Source organism: Stegodyphus dumicola, chromosome X2 (assembly GCF_044657685.1).
Source record: "Stegodyphus dumicola isolate Sdum_Otavi_A_Nest chromosome X2, ASM4465768v1".
NCBI lineage: Eukaryota > Metazoa > Arthropoda > Arachnida > Araneae > Eresidae > Stegodyphus > Stegodyphus dumicola.
The window spans coordinates 76964885-76991349 of NC_140781.1; the positions used below are offsets into that span (position 1 = coordinate 76964885).

A 26465-nucleotide genomic window follows, 5' to 3' on the forward strand; every position below is an offset into this window, starting at 1 on the left:
ATAGATTACGGCCATAATTTCCTGTATGTAAAAAAGCTAAGTTTGTAATTTCAAATATATGTATGTATGCTTTATTTTTATTCACTGTCATTTATACCGATATTTGAAACTATTTTAAGCTGCATAAAAGGCTACAATAATACAACTTCTTTCTCTGCATGGCTAACTCCATTCCAACAATTAAATATCATTCTGAATGAAAACTATTCGTGTCCAAAGTACTAAATTAAAAAAACACTTTAGAGAGAAATATAGTAAATAAAGTTGTGCTTTTATAAATTATTATTAATAAGTATAGAATGAATGAAAAATTAATTTTACGCTACATTATTTCGTTAATATTAAGAAATATTTTACAAAAATGTTCTCTCAAGAAATAATTCTGACTTTGAAATTGTTCGCTTACATTCACTTAACAGTAGCACGTCGACATTATTTTCGTGAAACCAAATATGCCATCAGAGGCAATATCTGTATTCATAAAAATAAAAATGATTGAATAATGTGTAGATGAATGTATTTTTATTAGTGTACGCACGTAACATATTTATTTATATGAATGGAATTCTCATCATTTTGACAAGATTACTTCAAGCTAGACTTCTCATTAATTTTACTATTCTTACTATTCTTATCACTCTTTCTACCGTTCCGTCGAAATGCAGTTACGCGACAATGTACTTAGATACTGAAGCAAATTATGAGTGTGGAATATTAAACATCGCAAAACTTAAGCACACGCTGAAAAGCAGTCAGATCAGAGTAAATAAAATTAAAGGAAAAAGAGGTTATACTCTCTTTATGATGATGCATTACCGGAGCAAATAAATTAAAGGGAAAAGCGGTAATATTCTCTTTATGATGATGTATTACTGTTATTTACCCATTTATGTCTCAATGTTAATCCTGGATTTTTAAGAGAGACACTTCAGTGCATATTTCTCAGTCTGCAGGGCAATCCATGCAGTACAGGTATTTATTGCAGTCTAAAGAGTTTAAGTTTCTTTTCAAGAAGTTTCATAGAGTAATTTTGCAGTTTTAACCACCAGACTTCGTTGAACTTCGAAGAAACTGGGTATATTTATAACCCTGATTTTGAGTTATTTCTCTCAAACGTCTATATATGTTGATCTGTTATAAAATAATATTATTTCTAACCTGGAAGAAATGCAAGCACTGGATTTTTTTTACGTGCAGGCAGAATGTAGCACCTTCAACAGTGTTTCATTTCATATTTCAAAATTTCTGCAAAACTGGAGCAACAAGCAATCAACTTCAATATGAATGGTAACATTGACCTTAAATTTTGTGATTTTGGGGTTATAGAGTTATCAAAAATAAAGGAGCACAGGCATCTTCTATGTCACTGGTAAAATGGAAAGATGCGGTGCAGCAACATTGACCCCTCAGAAATTCATGTCCTGATATCCCTACATCTTACATGGAAGGCCTTCCAGTCTTTCAAATTGGAACCTTCATGAGTTATGAAAAAATATGCATGAAACTGATGGTCCAAAAATATATGGAAAAAATCTGATGTGGATAGTACATGGCCTCCAGAGAAATGCATATTAAGACATGGAATTGGCTGTAAAGCAACGAGCTTTAGGTAAGCTATCACTTTCGGTTGATAGTTTGTAATTAAAATGTAATTTGTTTACAAACCTTATGTCTCAGTGTTAATTACAAACAATGCTCATTTTTTATTATTCTGTTCTCCTGTAAAATGCACAATGATAAATATACCTTTTCATGTACACATCCGTTCTCATGTTTTCACCTGAAAGTACCGCATCGGTCGTAGGTCATATAGTGTTTCGAATTCGCAAACCAAAGACAATCACAGAATTTTTAACAGCAGCATACCTTTAGAATTCTCGATAGAGTGTTAAGTATTGCCATACATTTCTTTCTCAGTTTATCAATAAACCTAGATAGGATGTTCTGATGATATAATGGGATGTACTTAGGAGGTTAATGGGATATTCCGGGATTTCCTGAAGATGTAGTAAGTAGAACTTCAGATCCTGATAACATCCCTTACGCTGTCGATCGGACTTAGTTAGAATGTCCTAAGGATATACTGGGATGCGACATTAAGCACTTGGCAGGATGTGTTTAGGAGATTTGAAGGATATTCCGGGATGTCCTGGGAATGTGCGTTTATCCTGCGAGCAACATTCTCATGATATCACAAGGATGTTTTTGTGCTATATGGCTTATATTAGTGGTCAGTTAGCTTACTAAAATGATCAACCTTTTTATTTGTCGTTTTAATTTAATTTACTAAATATAACTTTCTTCGTTCTTGCGCCATATAAAATTCAACAAATAAATCACAAAATGTTTAAAATAATATTTAGAATTCCCAATAAAGTGTTAACTATTGTCATGTATATTTTTATGTTGCTGTATTATTCACATTTGATAAATTATTTCTTTGAAAGTTATACAGCGATAACATTTGATGGCAGCGTCCTTTTATTTGAAAAGTGATTCGACACAAAAGTGAAACTAATACAAAATTAAAGAGTGAGGATAATATATTTAATTGCTTCGTTACGAAAGCTTCTCTTCGTGATGAACTTATTTTTGGGGTATTTAGCACAATGCCAAGAATACGTTTAACGCTTATAAAAGTAATATGTTGTTCTTAATCACAAACCTATTTTAAAGATCAAATTTGAGAAGTTTGGGATTATCTCATAATGCTTTTTTTAAAAAAGGTCTGATCAGAACTTCAAGTAATGTATCACATCCAGTTTATCAGTTTTAGCGAAAATGTAATATGTTGTTTCCATTGATATAAATGTCTTAAATACTTAAACTGAAACATTTTGGTTTATATTATATCTTTTCATTAAAAACTGATTTGGGCTTCAAGTAAAGTGCCACTTCCGGTTGTCCATTACGGATTGTTATGGGCTTCATATAAAGTGCAACTTCCGGTTGTCCAATTTGTACCAAAACCTAAGCAATTATTTATGTGAATGGATAGAATATTATACAAACTTAAATATCGAAAATAGAAAATTTTCAAAGTTCCATGTAAGGTTATCGTGGACAAAAAAGTCACCACACACGTACCAACACCTATCGCTTGTATTTCTTCCAGGCTGGTAATAATATTCTTTCATAACAGACTTTTGAAAGAAATAACTCAGAATCTGAGTTATACATACCTCCAAATTACAACGATGTCTGGTGGAAAAAATTGCAAAATTACTCAATAAAACTTTTTAAAACGCACTGCAATAACTTCCTGTAATGCATGAATTGCTCTGCCCATTGAGAAATATGCATTTGAGAAATTGACATCAGTAATAAAAAAAGCAAAAGCGTTTTGTGGGGACCGTAGCTCACGCTTATTTACTGAAAAAGTACAATCGAATTTTTAAACTGAGGACATTACCTCCCTCTTTTATATATACAGTATGGAAGGAGTTAAATAAAGTAAATAAATAAATACAAATAAAAATATTATCTGATAAATACCGTCGATAGATAGACTAAAAAGTGTAAAACCTAACTATGTTTGATTATTTAGCACTATATAACGACTTTTCAAAATTTCAGAGTATTATCTTCAGACAGTGTCTGCCGAAAATTTTGCTGAGAGCTCAGCACAAGGAGAAAGCATCATCTTAGAAATACCGTAATAAAAAAATTCAAGAAAAAAGAAAAATGTTTTTAGCAAACAGTTTTTATATTAACAAAATTCCTTATCGTCTGAAGAAGGCATAGTACTTTGTAAACAAATAGTGCTTTGCGGCATGGAGGCACTTATATGGAGCCGGAAGTCCTCTCAAGAGGTTGCTGACAGAGAAAGGAATAGGACAGCAATTGCCTTCGTACTGTAACCAGGTGTCCAAGGCCTTACCCAAGGGCAGGCACAACCCTTTCCCTCTAGGTCTTGATAAATTCGTGGATCTGATCTACGCTCAGATTCGGAAAATTAGTGCCAAAAACAACACTAATAAAATTCAAACTCATTTACCGCACAGATGCATTGTCAGGCTGTTTGGCTAACAATTAAGTTCATTCGCAAGAAGTATACTTTTGGATAGGATTGAGCTGCAAAGGAAGAGTAAATGACAGCAAAACCTGGAAGAGAAACTGGGAGAGGATCAGTTAAGTTGTAGAGACATTAGTTTACTTCGAAGTAGGAAAGAGGAAAAATAAGCAATACCCTCGCCGGAACTCGAACCACAGACCTCTCGAATACGCGTCGAGCGTTCTGACCCCTACACCAGACAGGCATGCTAAGAAGGCTGTAGAAATACCTTATGTACTTCCTCTTTTAAAGGGCTACGAGGGATTAGGGGACCCACTCGCCAAATCCTGGTGGTGGAGAATCATCATCCACCATCCTTTTAGTTCGGGCGCCACTGTAGAGACATTAAGATACTTCGAAGTGGGAAAGCTGTGGAAAATCAGCAGCTGGCCTCACCGGGACTCGAACCATGGACCTCTCGAGCGTGCTGACCACTATACCAAGAAGGCATGCTAAGAAGGCGGGAGAAATACCTTATAAAGCACAACAACCTTAAAGAAAAAATTAATAGTACAGGAAAACCTGCCTATTATTCCTTTCAGATCTTATCTTTAACTAAAGCTTTGAAACGTTTTGATAATTTATTATATGTTTCATATGAACCAGTATTTATTTAAAAATTTTAATTAATTATTTTGCTTTTATTTATGTGCATTATATTGCACTTTATAGATTATAAATTCTTCGATATATCAATGTCAGATTCGCAGTTGCTAGTGCAGACCGCCTCTGTGCTCTTGAAACTGTGTATGTAAAGAATTATCTCCTTCCTACGTGTCTTCTTAGTGTTGTTGGAAAGCGTACGTGGCTAACAATCGGAAGGTTTAGAGCTCGAAACTCCTGAAGAGACTGTTGATTTTTCGTGTTTCCCGATCCATTAAAAATCTAACGATTCTACACGAGAGTTTGTGTATATATTTTCATTTAAAATGTTTACTGTGCCGCAAAAACAGATCAGTGTGCAGTAATGCAAATGCAGTCAATATAATATTCGCAAACATGATTGTTTTCTATCAATTTAGAGGTAACTATTTTTTTCTTTTTAAATTTTAAAACTCCTTCCTAAAAATCAAATCCATAATTTTTCACTAACATAAAGTAAAAGAAAATTTATACGCATATATAGTTCAAAACTTAAAATGAGTTCATTTATTAACAGAAAATTACAAATAAGTATAACGATTCTTTGAAACTTTAGTTTCTTAATTAATCTTTTTACACGTTATTTTTGTAAAGTTTTATAATAATATCGGATAAATAAAGATATTACACCACTCTTTATAACGATGAAACTAATAGTACTAAAGTTGTTTTTTTACATTGAAATTTAAATAGTATTATACATTCGAATTTAAGCTTCAGTTAAACTTGATCTAATCGGCGCATACTTATTACCAGATAAATCGCAATGATCTACTTCAGCGAAGCTTTACCTAACCGTCGCATACTTATAACCGGATAAATTCAGCAGCTTTACTAAGATTTCTTAGCGCACAAAAGAGCATTGCGAATTCGTTTATCAAACTGGACCTTCCTTAACTTGGCTGTACATGGAAGAAACGTCTTAATACAAAATTAACTCTATTACCTTGGATCTCAATTTACGTTTCTGTGAAGCATTTATGAGGCAGAATTCTTGCTAACACTTATTTACAATTTCTTATTGCAAACTAAATCAAAATAATTTTTCTTTACGGTTATGGGAGGGATGAGGGGGAACTTTGGTCGAGGTTTTCGGTTCGCACGACACATACGTTTGAATTTACAATAGCACTTAATTTTTAGGACGCTAGGTTTCAAAGTATATGTCGCGAATGTAGCAGATTTGATATCCAAAGATATGCAGGAGATGATGCAGACTGAATGATGTTTATACAGTATCTTCTTTTCTGCATTTTAAAATCTGAAATACGGCGTCGCATAGCATCAGCATCACTCTTTCTCGAAGAATATCAATTCTCCATAATCATCTATATGACGAAATGCGGATAGTCTGTATTGAGATATGTATTATTCACCATCGTTCGATCACAACTCAGTTGACAGAATTTGAATGAACGTGACTTTGTATGGGTCAAAAAATATAAGATCAAACTAGATGGAAATAGCAAGAAACTCGATATTTCATGTTTGCATATGCGAGACGAAAAATTCTTCGCATATCGTTACCTAGCAATATGTAATATCCTCGCTCCGTAAAGGAATAAGCTTAAAACTAGCTCCTTCGCAAACTTCTTCAAAGTCTTTATTCAGTTGTCCTTCCGTCTTTTTCTCCCAGAATACCCTCTCGGCACGCGTCCGTTTGCTCAAGGGTTTGTGATTTTTCTTTTCTGAAACTCAGTGTGAAAAGGCATACATTTTCGAAGTTTGTTGACGAAATGGATAAAAACCGAGTATATTATGAAATCGGAAAAATGGATTTAGAGCACCTAAAAACAATGTAGGAATAATTAGAATAATTTTACAGAGTGGTGGGTAAATCTCACTTTCCTAAAGTTATAATTAAGTGGTTGTAATCGGGCTGCAAATGCCTAACGAATGCACATCTGCTTAAAGTGGGTTGTATTCTCTCTCCCATTTAAACTCAACATCTGATCTTTTGTTTCAGATAAATGTATGCAAATGGGTGAGAATGTGTATTAAAATTACATGTAATATTCTAGATGCATCAATAATGTGTTCCGAAATTTAACAGAAACAATTTTTGTTGTAAGCATTAATAATCACAACAGGCATGAGAGCTCACAGTCTTGTTTTGAAGCTGTAATCTCAGAGTGTGTTTACTTTAAATCAGATCAATCTCCGTCAATACCACTGACTTAAATATCACCCAGTTCTCTCTTAAAGTTTGACCTGAAGAGCAACTTAACAAATTATTGCTACTGTGTCTATGTCTACTAAAGTTTCCTCTGTTCAGGAAGTTTGCACTGTTTGACACTTACTCAAGATTATAAAAGCACACTCTTACGAAGCAAATAACTAGCAATATGGATTTCTATTCTTAATTAGTGGTCTCTTTATCATTTAATTAACAGCTGTCATAACTGAACTGCATTTCTTTCATTATCCAAGTTTGCGTAACTAATGGAGTACGTAATGAGAATTATAATAACTAGAAGATAAAAATTGAGCAACTTAGAAGAGATACTTATGATACTTAATCAGAACATAAAATACTAGTTTTGTGTGCTAATTTAAGAAAATGGATATTTAGATGTTGATCATGCATACAAGCCGAAAAATTGCAAGAACATTATCAAAACATAAACATTAACAAATATCATTTCCAAATTCATCTTTAGAAAATTCCAGCATGTAAAAAATAGAATTAATTATGAAGTGTTTCGTAAAGACAAGTGACAGAAACCATAAGTACCTTATTCTTTCTGTACATGGAAAAACAACACGAACTTTTTCAAATAATGACAAAAAAATTACATTTTCATTTAAATGCGCATCATGAAAACGTTTTTGTTCTCATTAGCCCTCTTCTTAAGCTGCCCATTTTTATAATCCAACTTTTTGTTACGCACAATTAATGTTTCTGTGTGTATTTACATACGCCATATATATATATATATGTGTGTGTGTGTGTGTGTGTGTGTGTATATATGTATAGGTAACATTTTTCTTCCAGATAAAACCTTCCTGATTTATGAAGAGGCAGAAAAGAGGCTAAAAAAAAAGGGCCATTCTTTTCTTCTGCTGCGGTAGTTGAACACGTTTTTACATTAATTAGCACAAAAACGAACCGCAAGGGAGTATAAAAAGGGAAGTGCAAAAATCGATATAAACTTCTAGAAGGCACTTTGTGATGAGCGAGGGACTCGCTAAACGGTTTTTATGGTCTAATCATTTTCTAGGAATGTGTCACATCAGAAGAATGTATTAAAAAAAGGGTTTTATTTAAGACGATAGGATTTTAAACAATTTTTCCTTTGTAGATAACAGGAAAAGATTGAAGGAAACAGAAGAAAGTAAATCATTAGCATTTTTAATAACAAAAACGACGAGAAATATATTAAAAATGAATTTTACTACAGTCTGCTGATTCCGAAATGAAACAACATATTTGACAACAGACTGGGATTGTTTAAAATTAAAGAAAGCGTCTTCTCCGTCATCTCATAGCTCACTTGCAGGTTTTAGAAATTAAATATTTAAAGGACGTAATTAAAAACTACCTTCAGTTTAAAAAATATTGCACTAATAAATTAAAATTTCTAATTTTGTGTAGTGAGATAAAACATTTCATATGCTTCAAATGACCAGAAAAATGCAAAGAAGATGCAAATTAAAAACTGTAAAAAAACAGTTTCCTTGTTATACCAATTTATAATTTTGTTGAATCCACAGCAAGAAATAATGAAAATTCATATAATAACAGCTGAAACAATAAATAAGCTCCTTTATATTTTATAAAAAATTTTCATTCCTGCTATTCCCCAACCCAGATGCTCTTCTGTCATGATCATCGGCTACCTTGAGATCTCTCGTTTGGTAGCAACATGGATTCGCTATCATCGCCCGAGGAAAATGTTCAACCTCTCCAGCCACGGTTTCAAGTGAGGTACCATTTTGCTACATAGCGAGTTAACTTGGCGACGGAGAAACTGAAAACCCAATGATACAAGAGAGCTGCAGGACATCGATTCAACAAAGATGGCAAGGGGTGATTATAGAATCCGAATCGAATGAAAGGACTATAAACTAGTTACCTTGGGACGGTTCCTACACAACTCGATTCGAAGGCAAGTACTATCTCCTAAACTAGCAATCTTGAGACAGTTCTTACACAATCCTAAACTGGCCGAACGACATTGTAGCTCGGGTCCGTAAGTCACCAAATTCTAAACCTAAAATAGTTCATTACGACAAGACAGCGCTTTATTATGGCCTTAGTCGTATGTAGTGTATATAATGTAAATACTGTACTAAGACCATGGTCCTATTTGTATATAAATTTGTAAATCCTTGGATTTAATTATTAATTTAGGATTTGATTTGTTGTATGTTATTTATTGAAATTATTATTTTAGTATTGCAGTGATTTGCCTTTGTTTTAAGGCTTTCTGTCAAGGGGCTGTGCTGCTCGGGACTATTTGGAGGTCCATCCTTGCCGTTCATTACACCATTGCAAACGCCTGTGGTTTAAAGTTCGCGTGTGGTAAGCGAGCAAAGGACGCCTAGCAAACAGTGCACTGTACTGTAAACGACGTCGAATTGTACTATATGCAGACATCAATTGCTATTGCAGACTGCATTCGTCGTGATATGGTTGAGGATGTGGCATTGCTCTCCATCAGTGCCATGCTCCCAATATGCTTGTCTTCCCGTGGAGTGGCGCGAATAGGCAGCGCAATTGCTCCTATCCATCAATTGTTCCCTCCTGCGTCCACCTGGTTCCATATTCCCATGACTGTTTCTTGGCTATGTCAGACACGATGACCGATTTCCAGATTGACAATTGTATATAAAACTGGCATTCGAAAATTTCGAAACTTTTTCAATGTAATCGTAACCGCGAGAGCTCTTTTGCTTTAAATCTTCAGATCTCAAGCACATGCCTTTAACAAACAATATTTGGAATTTCATTTCGATTGGTTTAGAAAATAAGCCGTTAGAGATTAATATATCGGTGAAGTTTTTTATGACCATCCTTTATATGTATATATATGTTGCCAAAAGTATGATTATTTTCGTACATAGCTAAGATATTACGTTTACTGCACATTAAGTTTTTTAAAATTTTCGTTGTTTCCTACATAACATACTATCATTTGACTCCATACAATTTATATTTAGTTTTTATTGTTGTGACTAATGTAGTGATTAAGATCGTGTCCAGGAATTCATCATAGACAAGAGAGATCGACGTCCGTGTGCTGTTTGCAAAAGCTTTGGACACCTCGTGAGAGAAAATATGAATTTTTCCAGCTTCATCCGAATTTTGATAAAAAATACCCCAAAGTGAAGATCGAAGATTCTCTTAATCCTCTTTCTTTACCACGAGCTTCTTGAAAGGACTTTTGTCTCGACAGTATTTTAAGCTCCGACACCGCAAAGACACCATACATTTTAAATATCAATGTCTCGTAATCGAACCCTACGCCAGCCGGCTCCCTTCTCATGCCTAACAGAGTGGCAATACTGATTTAATCAAGATCAGTATTACAAAACTCAGCAACTGGAATCTACGAGGAGAAATACATAAGTGCTGCAACATCGTATAGCTGTAACGTCAATGATGCTGTACCAAAATTAAAAACAACGTGAGAGATGTGAAAAACGGCCTTGCTTAAAGATTGCACCCTAAAGAGATTTAGTTATCTGTAATTTTTTAAATATAAAAGACAGTTGCTCGTTAGAAATGGTGTCCTTTCTTTAATAACTTCGTTACAGTGCACACTCTGACTTACCTCCTGCTTTTCCTCAACTCAAAAATAGAATTGGTGAAAAGAGAAAAAATCAGAATTGAGTATAAGCTACATCTTAAACATCGAGGAAACACATTTCAAAAGGCGCATTCTAAGTACCGTAACGAATAAAGCTCTTTTAAAATCCATCATCTTCCAAATCTAACCATTTAAAAAAATAATAATAAATAAATAAATAGAAATAAAAAATAAACTTGCCTTTCTTTCAGAGCTTCTACCACATTTCATCATATGTATATACATATATGTAAGTGCTTTCTTCAATATATCTTTCAATTTTCATTACGTGGAGTGGGAAGATCAACTCCCAAAATGGAAATTGAAATCAGCTTCGACACCGCAAATGATCCCGCATTTCACACAGATCCGCATCAAAAGCGGATAATAGAAAACCTCGGAGGGTCATTTTGTATCCCTCTCTCTTAGAATAGTGAGATTTATATCCACTTTCTTCAAAACCTACGGAATGCCATTTTTATGCAAAAGCTTGATGGCACGAATGAAATCAAGCCTGAGTTTGTAGCTCTAAAAACGTGGACGAAACCTACTCCCGGCGCCGTAATGCATTGAAAAATCGTAATAAAATGCGTCATGAATAATTTTTAAATAATATAAAGACATCGAGACCGTGGAATGCGCTACAGAGTGACGCGTTAGGAATTTCTATTTTGATTCAGATGTTTTATTTTATTTCAGCATTTCCCGGCGAACCAAAAAAGGAAAAGAAATGCTGCGTTTTCCTAAGAAATGGATAAACAGTATCAAGAGCCAATATTCGCATCTTTGTGTTTGCCTAGTTTTTGAAGTAGTTAATTGGTTCGGGAAATTCTTCCCCACAATAGATACTTAAACACAAGTTCACGTTCTTTCGCCTTAACCCCGAATTAATTACTCGGATAATTTATTTTATAGATTTTGAACTCTTTATGGTCTTTTTAGTGCGTTTCGTTAAGTTATAAAATACTGACGACTTACCGTTAAAATTCACTTCTTTAAAGAAAAATTTGCGATGCAAGCTTAATTTTCCTTCGAACACGTGAGACCTTAGGTCTGTCTTTAACACTGCAGTTTATGATTTGAGGTATTCTATTTTATGTACTCTTAGAAACTTGAAAAGAATAAAATATAATAAATTAAATACTAATAAAAGTTCTTAGCTTATTAAAACTTGTAGCCTATTCTTAAACTTTGATAAAAATTTTACTTATAGTTTTAAGTGCTCTTTCCAAATAATTATCATTATTAAAAGCCTTGCAAAAAGGCGAAATGCCGCAGATGATACTAATAATAATTTTACTCATTTCCCTCAAATTGAGATTAAACATCAGATGCAGATAACTGTTTCAAGAGAAAGTTGCAAAAATAACTTTATAACAAAAGCAAGATTTTTCGTATAGTATTTAAAATAAAAATTCTGAAGATTTTAAGCGTATCTACGAAGTCTAAAGCGTATTTATTTAACTCTTTGAATTTACTTTTTAAATTTTAAAATTTTAACATAAATTTGAGAAACTGTCATACTTATCTCTGTAAGCTAAATGTACCATACGCGTGTGCATTACAGAAGATGGCTCACTTCTATCAATTTAATTAAGGGGAATATTTTTATTCAATGCGAGTCGTTTAATAAATTTATGGATCTTAGTTTCCCTTAGAAAGTTCCTTCTCGAAAGCATCCCTCTCCTTAGCCATACAGCCCTCTCATGCTTTCTCATAATCTAATAAAATCTAGCACTTGAAATATTTGCAGAATTATAATGTTTCCTCATTAAATTATTCAATAATGCTCAGAAGTTTGTTAACATTGCTTCTCTTTATTTCCTTTCCGTTGGCATGATGGTGGAAGCCGGCAAACACAGTTTTGAGCCTGCGTTCGAATCCCGAAGAAAGGATGGATGTTTGCAAGTTTATAGTTACTTCATTATTTAGCTAAAACTCTGAGAGGTGGGTGATCGAGAAAGAGCGTTGGGATGGGGCTGTTATTCGGTCGCTCCTTGTGATGCTCCATGTGCAGCGTTCTCGGCGACAAGACGGCTAAATAAGCTATGTATTTGGCCATTAATGCATTTGAATGCATTCAGTTGTAAGTGCCCGATAATTTGTAACATTTTATCATGTTAAATAATTTTTACTTTTATAAGACGATCAGAAATTAGCTATCGGTAGAATTAAGCCTTTGAAAAGCCCGTCTGTTTCATTTTCAGTCCGTTCATTTTCAAATTTCAAAATAAAATAAATAGAAGATGCTTAACTAATAATTCAGGTTTATTACATTATCACAGTGGTCTCAGATCCAAATTACACGCAGGACAAATGCACGATCTAAAAGGAGCAGACGTGTCACAAATAGATTTAAAAAAAAAAAAAAAGATCAATAAAAGAAAGATTTTTTTTGTTAACAAGATGAAATTTTTTAACTAAATTAAAAAAAACCTTTTTGTACATATTTTTCAAAACGTATATATAAAAATACTTGCCTTTGAGTAATAATAATGCCTAAATAACAGCACCAAATTCAGAGACAACAACGAACTCTCGTTTATTCAATCTAAATGCCATAAAAGTACCGCATGCATTTAGGGAAAATTCGAATGTGCCATTGAGTTGCGGGAGGTAAAAAGCGAAAAGGTTTTTCCCTTTGTCCCTTGAAAAATGCCCGTTAATGATGCTGGTATTCACAGAGCATGCAGAGGGAAAATAATAGAAAACACAATAGCACGCAATTAATTTTGTTTTAAATTCCTAATTCCAAATAAAATCGATGATTCAATGCAAAGTTGTGTATTTAAAATAATTAATTTTATTATTAGATTGAGTTAAAAAAATAATAATTCCCTTTTTTTTTTTTTTTTTTTTTTTTTTTATCTATTTCAAATTTATAGGCATGTACCGCATGCATCTCATGACCTAAGACGACGCCCCTATAAGTTGTACAACCCTCTCATGACCCTTGTTACCTAGGGAGTATGATAACATTTCTTTGCTGCTAACATCTGAAATAGCAAAAATGCTGTAGCGCATTTTTGAAAATATTCTCAATTTTATAGAATTACAAAAGCAAAAATTCCTTTAAGGGGGCTGTATTCTTATACGCCGAATATAAAACATATACGCAATTTCTCCAAAATTACCTTTCCCTTTTTCACTAGTTAACATTTGCCCTGTAAACGCTTTTCTTTTTTAAATCTATAGCGCAAAATATCTTCTAATTCCTTCTACCTTCTAACTTAATATTAACTTGTAAGCTTTCCTAACACTAAGTTGTACAACCATTCAGCAACGCAAGCTGTTAAGCGTAAACCCGAAATATTGCTTATAAGCGTTCACGATCGTAGTGAAGCACATTTCTTCATGATTTATCACTGTTCATAAGGTAATTAACTTGGGTAGCATTTCTTTAAATAATTTTTAACAGACAAATCTCTTACCTAGTTTCTCATAGTTAAAATAATTAAAAGTTTTTCACTTCTGTCGTAAAAACAATATAGTCGAAATTACGATGATCTAAGTTTTAGGTTGAAGTATGCTTCGCACATGCACAAGCTGGGGTTGAAGCTGTGGCCTTGAGTTATTTCAACACAGGTGAAAACTATTGCCAAAGCTCTCACGCCTTATTGGCTGCCCGAGTGGCATTCCGCTGAATTATCTGCGAGTGTCACAGCCCGCGCGGGGAAAAGAATTCAAATTTGTAAAATATGCAAATGGTTCAGCGGGTAATGCTTGGGAAAGAAAACTCGAGGATCATTTTCATTTTGTTCAGAGATATACATACCATGAAATGATGCATTTGAAGTTCTTTTCGCCCAAAATATAGCTGAATAATTTTCAGTCTTTGAATAGGCTATAAATTGCACATTTCTTTGAGAGAAAAGTTTATGTACACAAATTTCATCCTTTTTCTTTCGTTCCGTTCTCTAAATTTATGGCATTGAAGTTTGGCTTGATTTTACGGCAGAAAGGTGTTTAAACACGTCGAATTTATTTTTGGTGTAAAATCTGTTTTTCTTTCTTCCCCTTCCCTATATAAAAAGTAAAGCATTAGCATTTTGTATCTCTCGCCCTATGAATTAAAGATGAGTAACGAAGCTGTGGAATTGTACAGTTTGGCTCTACATAAATCCGGTACTTTATACCACAATTCATTTACATGTATTTATTCTTATTTCTTTAAAATGGATTTTGCAGCTTTTTATTCGAAGAGGTTACGTGATTAATTATATGCTCCGCGTGTCTCTTATAAACCGCACTACACGGCTCACTGTCTTATTGTTCTCCTTGTAGGCAGAAGATGCAGACACAGCAAGGTTCAGCAGTCATACACCAACTTACTCCGCGAGCCCCGAGCCCTCCAACCTCTGAGCGGCGGATAAAAAATGTTCCCAATTCACACCTGAGTGTGGAGCCTATGAAACTGAAGCTAGACTGGTAGTCAAATTTCCAACCTTTTAGACAGGGCTTTCGACACCGACTCTGCGAACCCCCGAATTAACGGGATTGTAGATCTTACCCCATTTTCACAAGTTACAGGAATCTCAGATTCGTGTACTTTTTATCCCCAGATCCGAGACTGTTAGACTGCAGATATTAACCAGTGCAGTACACTAACCTGCGCGGGATACAAGGAAGGATGCCGAGCTCGGCTATGGAACTTAGAAAAAATTAAATAAATGGCAGAGAGAAGCTCTAGAAAGCAAATCAGAAGTGGCTTATGAAGAAGATTGAAGTTGTGCTGCGAAGTCATTAACGATTCTGATGAGTGACAGCAATAAAGAAGTGATACTAAATATTTTTTCAATAAAAACTTATTCTCAGTTCCTTTTGATTTCTGATGACAAATGCGATAAAAAATGTAAAATACTTCGCAAAATATAATACAGTAATGTTGGGTTCAGTTATTTTGAATTTTTTTTTATGTAGAAATTTTTGCTGATGCCAAGTTATTCTTATGATAATTAAATGTCAAGTTACTAGTCATCTATAATTTGCCTTTAATGAGCTTTAACTTCCATCTGAATTCAGCTGTGTTTTGACCGCAAAAAAGACAGTTTATTTTTTCTGTCTGGTGACTGCATGTCTGGTGACAATAAAAAAATCACATATTGTGACATATCAAGTAATATTACAGAATATTGGAATACTCTTGAATGCAAGGGAAAAAGAAGAATCCTTCCCCCCAACCAAGGTACTAGAAAATTTTTGATAATATCCCGATTGTGTAATATTTGGAAAAGAAGTTAAATTATGAAAGTTTACACTCGTAGAAAATCAATAGAAAATAACCGAAATAACTATACACTGATAATTTTTTCTAGATTCCCGTTCGGTAAGAAAAGTACTATATATAAGATTTTTAGTGCTTTTTATTCATAACTATACACATACTATGAGAAATTTCAAAGCCTTTATTAAAGTCGCTTAAAATTCCTTTCTCTTTCTAAACATACAGCTGTTATGGACTATGAAAAAGCAGAATAATGAAACTATGAGGCTATTATCACATGCGTAATAAAATACCATGAAAATAAAGTCAGAGTTCTGATAATTACATTACGGTTATATATTAAACAAACAAACAAACAGACAGACAAGCAGACAGATAAATAAATAGATAGATAATTTTATAATGCGTCATTCGTACGTTCAGGTAAACTTTAATAACATTTTTAAAGGTTAATCTTCCTTAGCCCAAAATGACATCAATCTTTCAAATTTCTAAATGAGTTGCATATTGATTTAATTTACTTTACTGAAGTTAGTAAATTAAATCAAAGCAAAGGGACAATATATTGAAGCAAAGGGTCAGCGTATTGAAATACTGTTCCTAGGAGGTAATAGTTAAATTCTAATACTGATTATCTATATATACAGGGTGGTCATAAAAAAACTTCCCTGCCTTATGAACCCCTAGCGGCGTGTCCGCTCAACCATTCGAAATGACATTTCAGGTACTGTTATTTGAGTTTATTATAAGTTTTCAACCTGTAAAATATTTAAGATAGATCTCCGGTAACTTTGCAGTTTCATGACCACCGCGATGCCCCGACTTCACTTAGAAGGATTTCAGGTTCTGGAGTTATCTGAAATCTAAGGTACGTACACCAAATCCCCGAGATGTGCCAGAACTGAAAGATGTCATAAAAGGTGAAGTAATACATCTTCCTCCTCCAATGAAATTATGCAGGTTGTCATTGTTGTCAGCAATCTTCCGTTTCCAATGCGTTATCGTCTGCCAGAATGGACACGTTGAAAACTTGTAATTCCAATAAAAGTTTTTTTCCCTCTCATCTCTTGTATTGTCATTAGTACCTTACAATTATGTTCTTTGCGAATGCCATATGCCGGCAATTTCAAATAACAGTATCTGAAATTTCATTTCCACTGATTGAGTGGATATGCCGCTAAGAGTTCATATATCAGGGAAGATTTTTACGAGCACAATGTATATATATATATATATATATATATATAATCTGATAGAAATTAAAAAATTGCTGTGAATTTTCATTTATTGAACACTGAAAATTGTATAATAATCAGCTCCATAAAGACATGTTTGAAATCTCTGCCCTTGCTTACACGCAGCATATGCCTAATAAAAGAATCTCATAGAGATCTTGAATTGTTTACTCAGAATAAATAATTAAGTGTTCCAGTGACGCCGGTTAAATAGGAATTATACTTGTGAATTTATTGGCTGAGTTCAGAATCAGTTTAAAGGAAATGCTTTGATTTGAAGTTAAAAGCACTAGTTTAGAAAAGGCTGCCGAAAATGTTCTACGTTCAAACTTTGCAGATTCTAAGCAAATAAGTTTATCTACGTTTTAAATTGAAGAAATTATTTTCTTAAAAATAGATAAAGATTGTATCTGTTTCAAATATCTTAAGACATTTTCAAATTTATCCTTTCCTATTATCTAAAATTTATATTTTTGTAGAACGGCACCTAAAATTAGCTGCGAATTCTAACTTATAGAAAAAATGATCACTATGCAGAAAACATTTTGGATAAAATGAATAGAAATACATAAGATATATATTCGGACAAACCATAAAAGTCTAAATTACAAAAATATGTATGAAAATATACTTTGCGAAACTGTTTTGCAATATCAATTCCAAAGTCAAATTCTTTGGAATTTTTATACATAATTTCTTGCGGGAAAAATCTTTCTAATTGTAACGAAGGAACTGAAGACTGCGGCTACCAAACCATACAAGAAGTGGAAGATAATTAAACAAACTGCTTTAATGTTCCTAGAGTATCGAATTGCAATTGATACTTTAAAAAAGCTGGTATAAGCTCTACAAAAAGGCAAATAAGGTGAAAACGCATGAAAATTTGTAGAAGTTTATTAAACCTCAGTGACTAAATACAACACATGTAAATCTAATTTACGAAACGAGTTTTTGCAAATTAGTTATGCATACTTGAAATTTATTACTTACTTGAAATTTATTACATACTTGAAATTAAAATTATTTACTGGAAAACAAGACTTTCTGTTTGCTCTATTTTTGTTCTGAAATTTGGTAGGGTCTTTCAAAAGCGTTTTAAAGAAATTTCAGAATAATAGGAAGGAGTTTAATTATTATGCTATATGGCAGCGATGATAAACTTCGTGTGAAGCATTTTAAGATTCAGGAAATTCGAGAGCCGCAATTCCGTATTTACATTTTTTCAAAAGTAATGAAACAGGTTTATGAGAAAATGTTTCAAGTGTGTTTATAAGAATTTCCCATTTTAATATATAACTAAAGTTTCTATATTTAAACTCTTTTGCTCTGTACTTAAGAAAATGTGTTACTATACGATATACAAATATGAAACTAAATATAATGAAAGTGAACATCTTTTCTCACACATAAAACGAAACATTTTCTTCTGGTTTCTTTCCACATTACCTCGATAATTATTGACTTTTTCAGCAGAAATAAACTGAAATCGAAAGAAGGAATCCTAATGATGTTTGCGAGTGCAAAAACGTTAAATGCTTTCCATTGAAGCGTTGAATAAAATACTAATTTTTTAAATAAATACAATGCTTTTCTTCATTTTTAACTCATATGCACTCCTCTGGAAAGAATAAAACAAGGAAAAAGGGCTAGCGCGAACTACCAAGAAATTGCAGTTCGAGAAATGTTGCTTTACTTGCATGAATATGGTCAAGTACACGAAGGCTGTCTGCCTAAAGCGTAAGCGATGCCTTCGTGGAGGATTTTCTGAGAGAAATGAGCTCATTATATACTATTTGGAAAAATGAAAATTGTTTGAAAATAAGCTGCCAACTTTTTATGGAATTTTTCATAACAAATTCTAATTTACATTTCCCAATACAATTGTTGAATCATTAGATTGTTTTATGATGGAGGCGTGAAAAATGAGCAATGCCTTTGCTGGGATTCGAAATCTGGACCTTCCAAACGGAAGGAAAACAATGCGAGGTCCATGCAGAAAGGAGGGAGAAAATACTTTCTATACTGCTTTCTTGTAAACGGCGACTGGGGATGAGAGGACCCATTCGCCAAATCCTGATGGTGACGAATTATCATCCACAACCTTTTAGTTCTGGCGCCAGAGTCTCGCAGAATATTTCGATGTCAGGAAACTGAAGAAATTCGTAATGGAAAATTCTTCGCCGGAATTTGAACTCCGGATCTCCCGAATAATCTTCGAGTGTGCTTCTTCTTAATTCACGAAGGCCTGCAAAAGGAAGAAGAAAATACCTTATACAATTCAAACGAGGACCAACATAATGATCCTCATATCCCGTAAAACATCGAAAAGGTTTGAATTACCAAAATTCAGATTTTAGCGCTTTTTTAATCGTTGGTATTTTTCGAATCCAAATTAAAAACACCGAAGATCGTTTTAACAAACCAAAAACAATGGAAAATTAGTTCTATTAACGCTCAATAGAAGCCTTCCTTAAAAGAAAATGAATGTTGTTGCAATTTTAGTGAAAACCGATTCACTAAAATCACCTCATAACGGCTTTGAGTGCTACACTGTTTCAGTAAACCCAAAGAAACCTACCACAGTTTTCAAGTAAACTGTGCGCTGGCCTTTCTCCTAAATTCTAGAAACTAACTCTCGAATCATCTCGATAATTCTGAAGATAAATACCTAATAGAAATAACTGTTGGATGTTTCTAACGTTCAAGTTATGATGTATACAAGCTGCGTTGCGAACATAATTTCAGTTGTCAACTTGCTGAACTATTCAGCCGTTGTTGCTGAATGTTGAATTGAGTTTATACTGAGTTAACCCAGCAGTAGCGGAGGGGGTTGAGACCGCTGAATGCTCGAAGATCGTTGCAAGTTCCGCAGTGCGGTGGTTGAGTAACCTGAATTTTATTGAAGTACTGAAAAAAACTGAATATTCCAGAATTTTACCCATGTGTAATGTGAAAACATGTAATTTTTTAATTTCTTCCTAATGTTATAAAGTTTAACCTAATCAGGTGTTACATTACAACCTGTTTAAACTTCCAGTGATTTAAATGAATTCTCATCTCTACACTTAACTAGAAATTCCAAACTGTAAGGTAGTAAGACATATGGTAGTATTACTCAAGAGATTTATTAAAAAATTACGACTTGTACTACAAATGAAGTTCAGCAAATCTCACCACTGTTATTTGTGGGGTGTCAGATATGCAAAGATATAAATACGTATGTAAAGTTCAGCGCCCTACTAACCAGGCTGCTTCTAGCTCACGCTAACGAATACAAAAAAAAAAAAAAATACCCATTAAAGGTTCAGATTTACAAAGATGTCCGATTTTAAAGATAAATATTACCACAATTCTCTCTGCAAAATCCGAATTAATTCTGTTTGTCTTTTGTCGCAATAAATAAAAAATAAAAAAGAAATAAAGACAGCGACAGAAAACTTTTCAACATGTCGCCACTAACGCACATTGTTTTTGGTCTGCAAATCGCTCACTATTTAATACCAAATTAATTTGATTTCTCTTTATCGCTGACGGAAGTGATGTGAGGAACAGGAAAGAACAAAAATAAAAAATAATGCTTTAGTTAAAATAAATCTTTCATAGGTAGTAGCCCTCTGGCACTTTCATTAATAAACTATCCACCCGGATAATGAATGAGAAACTAGAAATTTTAAGAATCTGCTTCAATTATTGTTGTAAAGTGAATGATTAAAACGATGTGATAAGTGATTTAATTAAAATGAGTTAACTAAAATCAAAGAACAAATAAAAATTTAATAAAATTTTTAAATGATTTAATTCAATGATGATTGTCAGTGATGACTGTAAAGTCAGTGATGACTAGAATCACTGAAAGCAATGAATCAGAAGAAAATAAGTAACGTTAATTATGCAGTCATTTACCCTCAAAATGATATCTCCCGATATTACATATATCTAGGTGTAACAGGGACTTTCGCATTTAACCAGTTCCAGCTTTTACGAAACGGAACGCGATATGTTTCTATTTCGCAAAACCTAAGCTGAATGAATATGTTTGCACTTCGACTGTAAGTTCTATGCAAGTCAGGGCGAATACTTTTTTTACATTGTTCAATTTATAGTTCTTTGCTTAGACTGAAATGAACGTTTGTATTTCTATGCTTTAAAATCACGCTATGCATATACAAGCAAAGGCAGGATAGAAATGAATTTTCGTTAGATTGTACAGATTTCTTTCGCATGAGAATGAAAACAAGAAAAATACTATCATGAAATAAAAATTACATGGCAACAAATCTTAGACAAACCATTACAAGAGATTGAAGATCTTTATGCGTCAAAAAAAGTACTGCGAAATTGTGATTTAATCCACAAGGCGAGGGAGAAAAGAAGAGTAGAGTTAAAAAATGTAAAAAAGGGAAATCAGTTATTCTTTCACGCTGTATAGCAAAATTAGCGTTAGTGGCGACATGTTGAAAAGTTTTCTGTTGCAGTCTTTATTTCTTTTTTATTTTTTATTTATTGCGACAAAAGACAAACAGAATTCAGAATTACTTCAGGCGTCTTAAATTGCAACTTCAAATAAGATAAGAATTTTTATTTGTAAAAGAACATTCAGAGGAGGTAAGCAGCACTTGGAAGGGAAGAAGCGAACACTTTCCTTCGAAGTAACGAAAATAAAGTGACATTATTCTAGATTCTTTAAGTGGAAAAGTGTTTTAAAAATTAATCTCACCTACTTATCTCAATTAAGTACTCTTAAATTTCTATCATTTTAAATTAAACTTACTGTTTACGGAAAAATAAAAGCTCTTCCAGAAAGAATTTCTGTTATTTATTCGCATTTTCGGTACCCATTGCTAATAGATTTAATTTAACTTATCTTTCTATTTTAAAAGTACATGATTTCTCTAACTAAAAGGCTGCTGATACTTAGCAGTACGAGTGCAGTTTACATGTAAATGAAGAAATATTATTTCTACGAAAAGCAATAGTGTTTCGAAAGATTTCCAACAAATTCCTTTGAGGTAAGCTGTGAATTGAGATAAAGTTCTGTTAGGTTCTCTGAAAGCTTTACTCAATCCAATTAACATTATTTTTTATATTGCGCGTGCAGCTAAAACTAAAACATGTAATTTATTACGCAAAGCTTTACGCGGAGCTTTACGCAAAGCTTTAACTCAGGAGCAGTTACATCTTTGGTTTCTCTTCAAGCTACGCATGGAGAAAATCATGAAACCTATTTAAAACAATTCGATCAACTGTCAAGAATATAGCACTTTATGGAAAAGATTTTGATAATTAGTTTTTATGCATAAAAGGCGTATTTCTTGCAGTTATTTGCTTATGTGTCAAGGGCTTGAGTCTTAGCTTAAAGCTCTAGCTTGAATTTTCCATGAAAGTTAAATTTCCCTTAGCACCGTCACATCAGCTTTATCCTACTTTTTTTCAGCCCTTAAGTGTTCTTTGGATACCGTTTTCCTTAGGTTCGTTTTAAAAAACTGAGGCCGGAAATTTCACACTTATTTCATTAAAAAGGATACATTTCATTCCCATTTCTGATTCTTCCCTATGATAAATGAGCAGTAGTTGACTTAAACGTGGGACTGCAGGCTTTGTCCATATGAAGCTTAAATTTATTGATGTTCTTTCCCTATAATACTGGAATTTCTTCTTTAAAAATTGGTTCTAAAGTCTTTTTTTCATAGTGCAGTGAATTAATTTTAGCAATACTTAAGACTTTTCTGAGTTTTAACTGAGTAATAAAATCCTGCAGCTATCATGAATCTCGTTGAGAACATTTCTGTACACTGATAAAGTAATTTCGTACGGTCGTTTCCGTCAGTTGAACAATAGATAACTGATCTTTTTTCATCACGGTCCCTTAAATATATCCATGCCATATCGAATGTTACCACTAATTTCTATTTATCAGCACCTAGGTGTTTCTCATATAGTTTTCTACAATTTGTTTTCTTTGCTTTTCTGTAATATGAACTTTAGGTTTAAACATCTTTTTTGAACTTTTTTTAAATCTTTATGAAGGATTTTATTTACAGTGCCAGAAGACATTCCCACTTTCGACGTAATAGATCTTTGATTCGGTCGGTACTGAGCGCTCTTTTAGGATAAGATACTTCAATTTCTTGATATTTACCTGCGTTCGAACAGGTTTAGGATGCGGCTTTGCAGCCATTGTTTTATTTTTATTTCCCGTCAAATACCTTTTCTTCAATCAAATTTTAAAAGTATCTTTTTTTAAAAAAAAATGCAATAACCTCAAATTGTACAACACTTTACAATTTGTTGATAGGAATATTTTCTTCAGAAGGTGCATTTACGTGATCTTCGAGCCATCTGTCAAATTAAAGAGCCATTTACGGAATAAATATCTTACTTCGTAGCCAATCAAAAATAAAACAGTAGCAGCTGTTTATATTGAAAATACCAAAACTTTATCTCAAAATGCTAACCAGGAAATTTAATAACACCTTAGAAACCACGAGGAATTATTATTATGTTCAGTACGCCTTTTTCATTCGGCCTCCAAGATCTTTTCGCTTAGTCTAAAGTACATCTTTATGTGGTACTATTATTTTAAATTATTATGTTAATTTCCCCTTCAACACATAATTAAAAAAAAAACAAGTTTCCTTACAATGTTTTAAAACTAACTTCAGGTAATTTTCAGTCACAAGGAATTTCCATAGCCATATTTAACGTTGAAATCAAAGAAAGTATGCAGGTACAAACCGCAATTTCTAATAAAAATAAATCTTTACTCTTATGGATCTTTTTTGTTTCATAGTAGAAAAAAGCATCTAAACGTTATTGAAAGGAATCAATCATCTGAGCGAAAATTTATTCCTTATATTTTAAGGGGTTAAAATGCGTTACCATACCTAAACATTCCATCTTATATAACTACACATATATTTATTGCTAACTACCTTCCTAATTTATATTTTTCATCAAAGTATAAAGCTATTATCATTAATTAAGAACAGAAAGTTTCCTACCGCTACTTCGCTCCACCAATAGCAGAGCGGCTAAAGAATGTTGAACACTGGTATTTCGACCCGGGTTCAAACCTAGGCTATTAGGTTGGCTACACAGTTGGTATTCCCCATGTGCAACGTAAATATGAGCCAATTTCATTTAGAAAGTCCTCCAGGAAGGCATCCCTCCAACTAAGCAAATCGCCTTTGTAAATTTTGATACATTAAAATAAGCTAAACTACATTATTTTTCAGAGAGAATACATATAACAATTCCCATTTTATCATACATAAATTTACTTTTTATAATTTTAATCGAGTAATTATTTTAAATGCAGAAAATAATTTTAATTTCTTAATAATCAGCTCAGCAGTATTTAATTATGAAGATCTTAAAATGCATTTTACTTCAGAACAGTTAATTTGAATTTAACAAGCTCAGGCTTATTTTTTAATTTCTTAAAAATGGTCTAAATATTATTTTGAAATATTTATAATCAGATTCATCCAAGAAAAATATGAGTATCAAAATAACGTCTGCAACTCTTCTAAATTATACATTTATCGTTTGTTTGTCTAAATAAACTTCTCCGAGAAATAGAATTCCTTGAAAAAAGTTTGAAACAAAATTTCTTTTTTAACAAAAAAATTATTTTTTTTTTTAAAGTAAGAATCATTTGAAAAATGGAAAAAAAATACGCGAATTCAAACTTACCTACAAATTAAAATCAAATTATCAATTTAAAAATTGGCTATTCTTGTTTTATTTAAACCACTTTTCCTCGTTCGCAAATTAATTCTAGGCAAAAATAATTATTTCCAGTGATCCTTACTTAAACTGTCAGTAGTTTCAATGTCAGAAACCTTGAACAAAAAATCAAAGATCCCAGAGTAAGCGAAGAAATATATTTCCCAGTTGGAGACATCTCTCGCAGAGGCTCTTTCCAGCGCAACCGAACTCAAATTCTTACAACCGCCACCCCGACGATATCGAAAGCATATAAAAGGGAGAATTTTTTCTCCCCCCTAACCCATTTCAAGGAATAATATGTATGTAAATTTTTGTCTGACGTTCTTAAAACTTGGCATTGTTCGCGAACTGACATGAACAGCTGGCGTTCGCAATCAAGCTTCCTATTGAAAGTTCTTTTTCTTTATATCGCAACCTACACTTATTTCTAACGGCTAAAATTAGAGCACCTGTGGACAATTATATTTTTTCTTCCTCTTCCTTTCCTTGGCTGCTTTATATTAATTGAAAGGGAACTTCGCTGACTTTTCGGAGCACCTTCATTAATCTTTATAAATTGTTTTACACCCTTCTTCAAAGCAAGAGTTACAGAAATCATTCTTCTTTCTGCACACACTTGAAAATATAATTTCTTACGCTTTTTCTTAAGTATTAGATCTATATAGAATATATATTTGATGCTTACAGCGTGAAGTTTAGGCATTTCTTCAAATATCGTTCGTTTCCAGCTTTCAGCTGACGCAAACTTGAAATTTAAAGTCCACATAAACGTTTCATTTCAGGCTTTTCAAATTTTTACTCATCTAATTTTCTCCTTCCTCAATGCTTTCAGAGAACCCCTGAATTTTAATATAAATTCGTTCCTGCAATGATTGCTTTCGTATTACAAAGACAAACCTTCACAAACTACCTGCGAAGTCACGCCGAGCATTTCTCTTCTAATTGTTGAATTCTATGCTGGCTTAACCCAAAAATCCACCAATCACAGGAAAGCAAACATGAACTGGCATTCAGCCTATGATTTCGTCGAGTCATCTGCACATTCACCTTCTTTAATTATTTTTGGATGATTTGAGACCTATGGAGTAGTGGAGATAACAATAAGAACGTGCGAGATCTAAGTTACAAGGAAGTAGAAAGGAAGATATCTTATTAAATATTGTATTGGGTTATTTGATTATGGCAAAGCACTCGAGGGCTATCTGCCTAAGAGGAGCATTAAATATTCTAACGGTAATATACGAGTATATTATTATGCATTCTTATTGGAATATAAGATTTTTTTCAATAATATCGGGATGATCCCCTGTAGTTTATCCGTGACTACGTTTCATTTGTTATGGTCATACTGTAACCGCTTTCTTCGGAAATTAAATTATTCGAATAATTTTCCCCTCTCGATTTTCGGACGCTAAAATTAGTAAAAAAAAGAGAGGATACGCGAGGAAATATGGTATTTATTGATATAAATACGAACATTTTACGTAGTTCATTGGAAGAATATAGAAATAATTTACCAGTATTTGCTTCTAATGATTATTTACTACTTTGGGCTTAGGCCGAAAGGAGCCCGGTATGGCCCCCATAGGTCATTTCACGTAGTGATTAGGCTTCTTTTGTCATAATGTCTTTTATCTTCGTTCTTTTGTCTTCGTTCTTGAAAAGTTATTTGAATCCAACTTTGTTCTTCAAATAGTTGTTCGCACTGCCAATTCTATTAGATTTCTGTCCAGGTATATTACTTAAGGAGTTAATAAATCTAAGACAATTTTCATCAAATTAACCTG

General features: G+C 33.1%; 1 long non-coding RNA gene across 1 annotated transcript in view; it reads right to left on the minus strand.

Annotated features, from left to right (window-relative positions):
- LOC118186166 (uncharacterized) overlaps positions 1–24947 on the minus strand; it is an 80052-nt gene extending 55105 nt beyond the window's left edge. The window contains exon 1 of the long non-coding RNA XR_004757727.2: positions 24761–24947. This is a non-coding gene — a long non-coding RNA (uncharacterized LOC118186166). The remainder of the gene's footprint in view (positions 1–24760) is intronic.
- Between the last annotated feature and the right edge of the window lie 1518 nt (positions 24948–26465).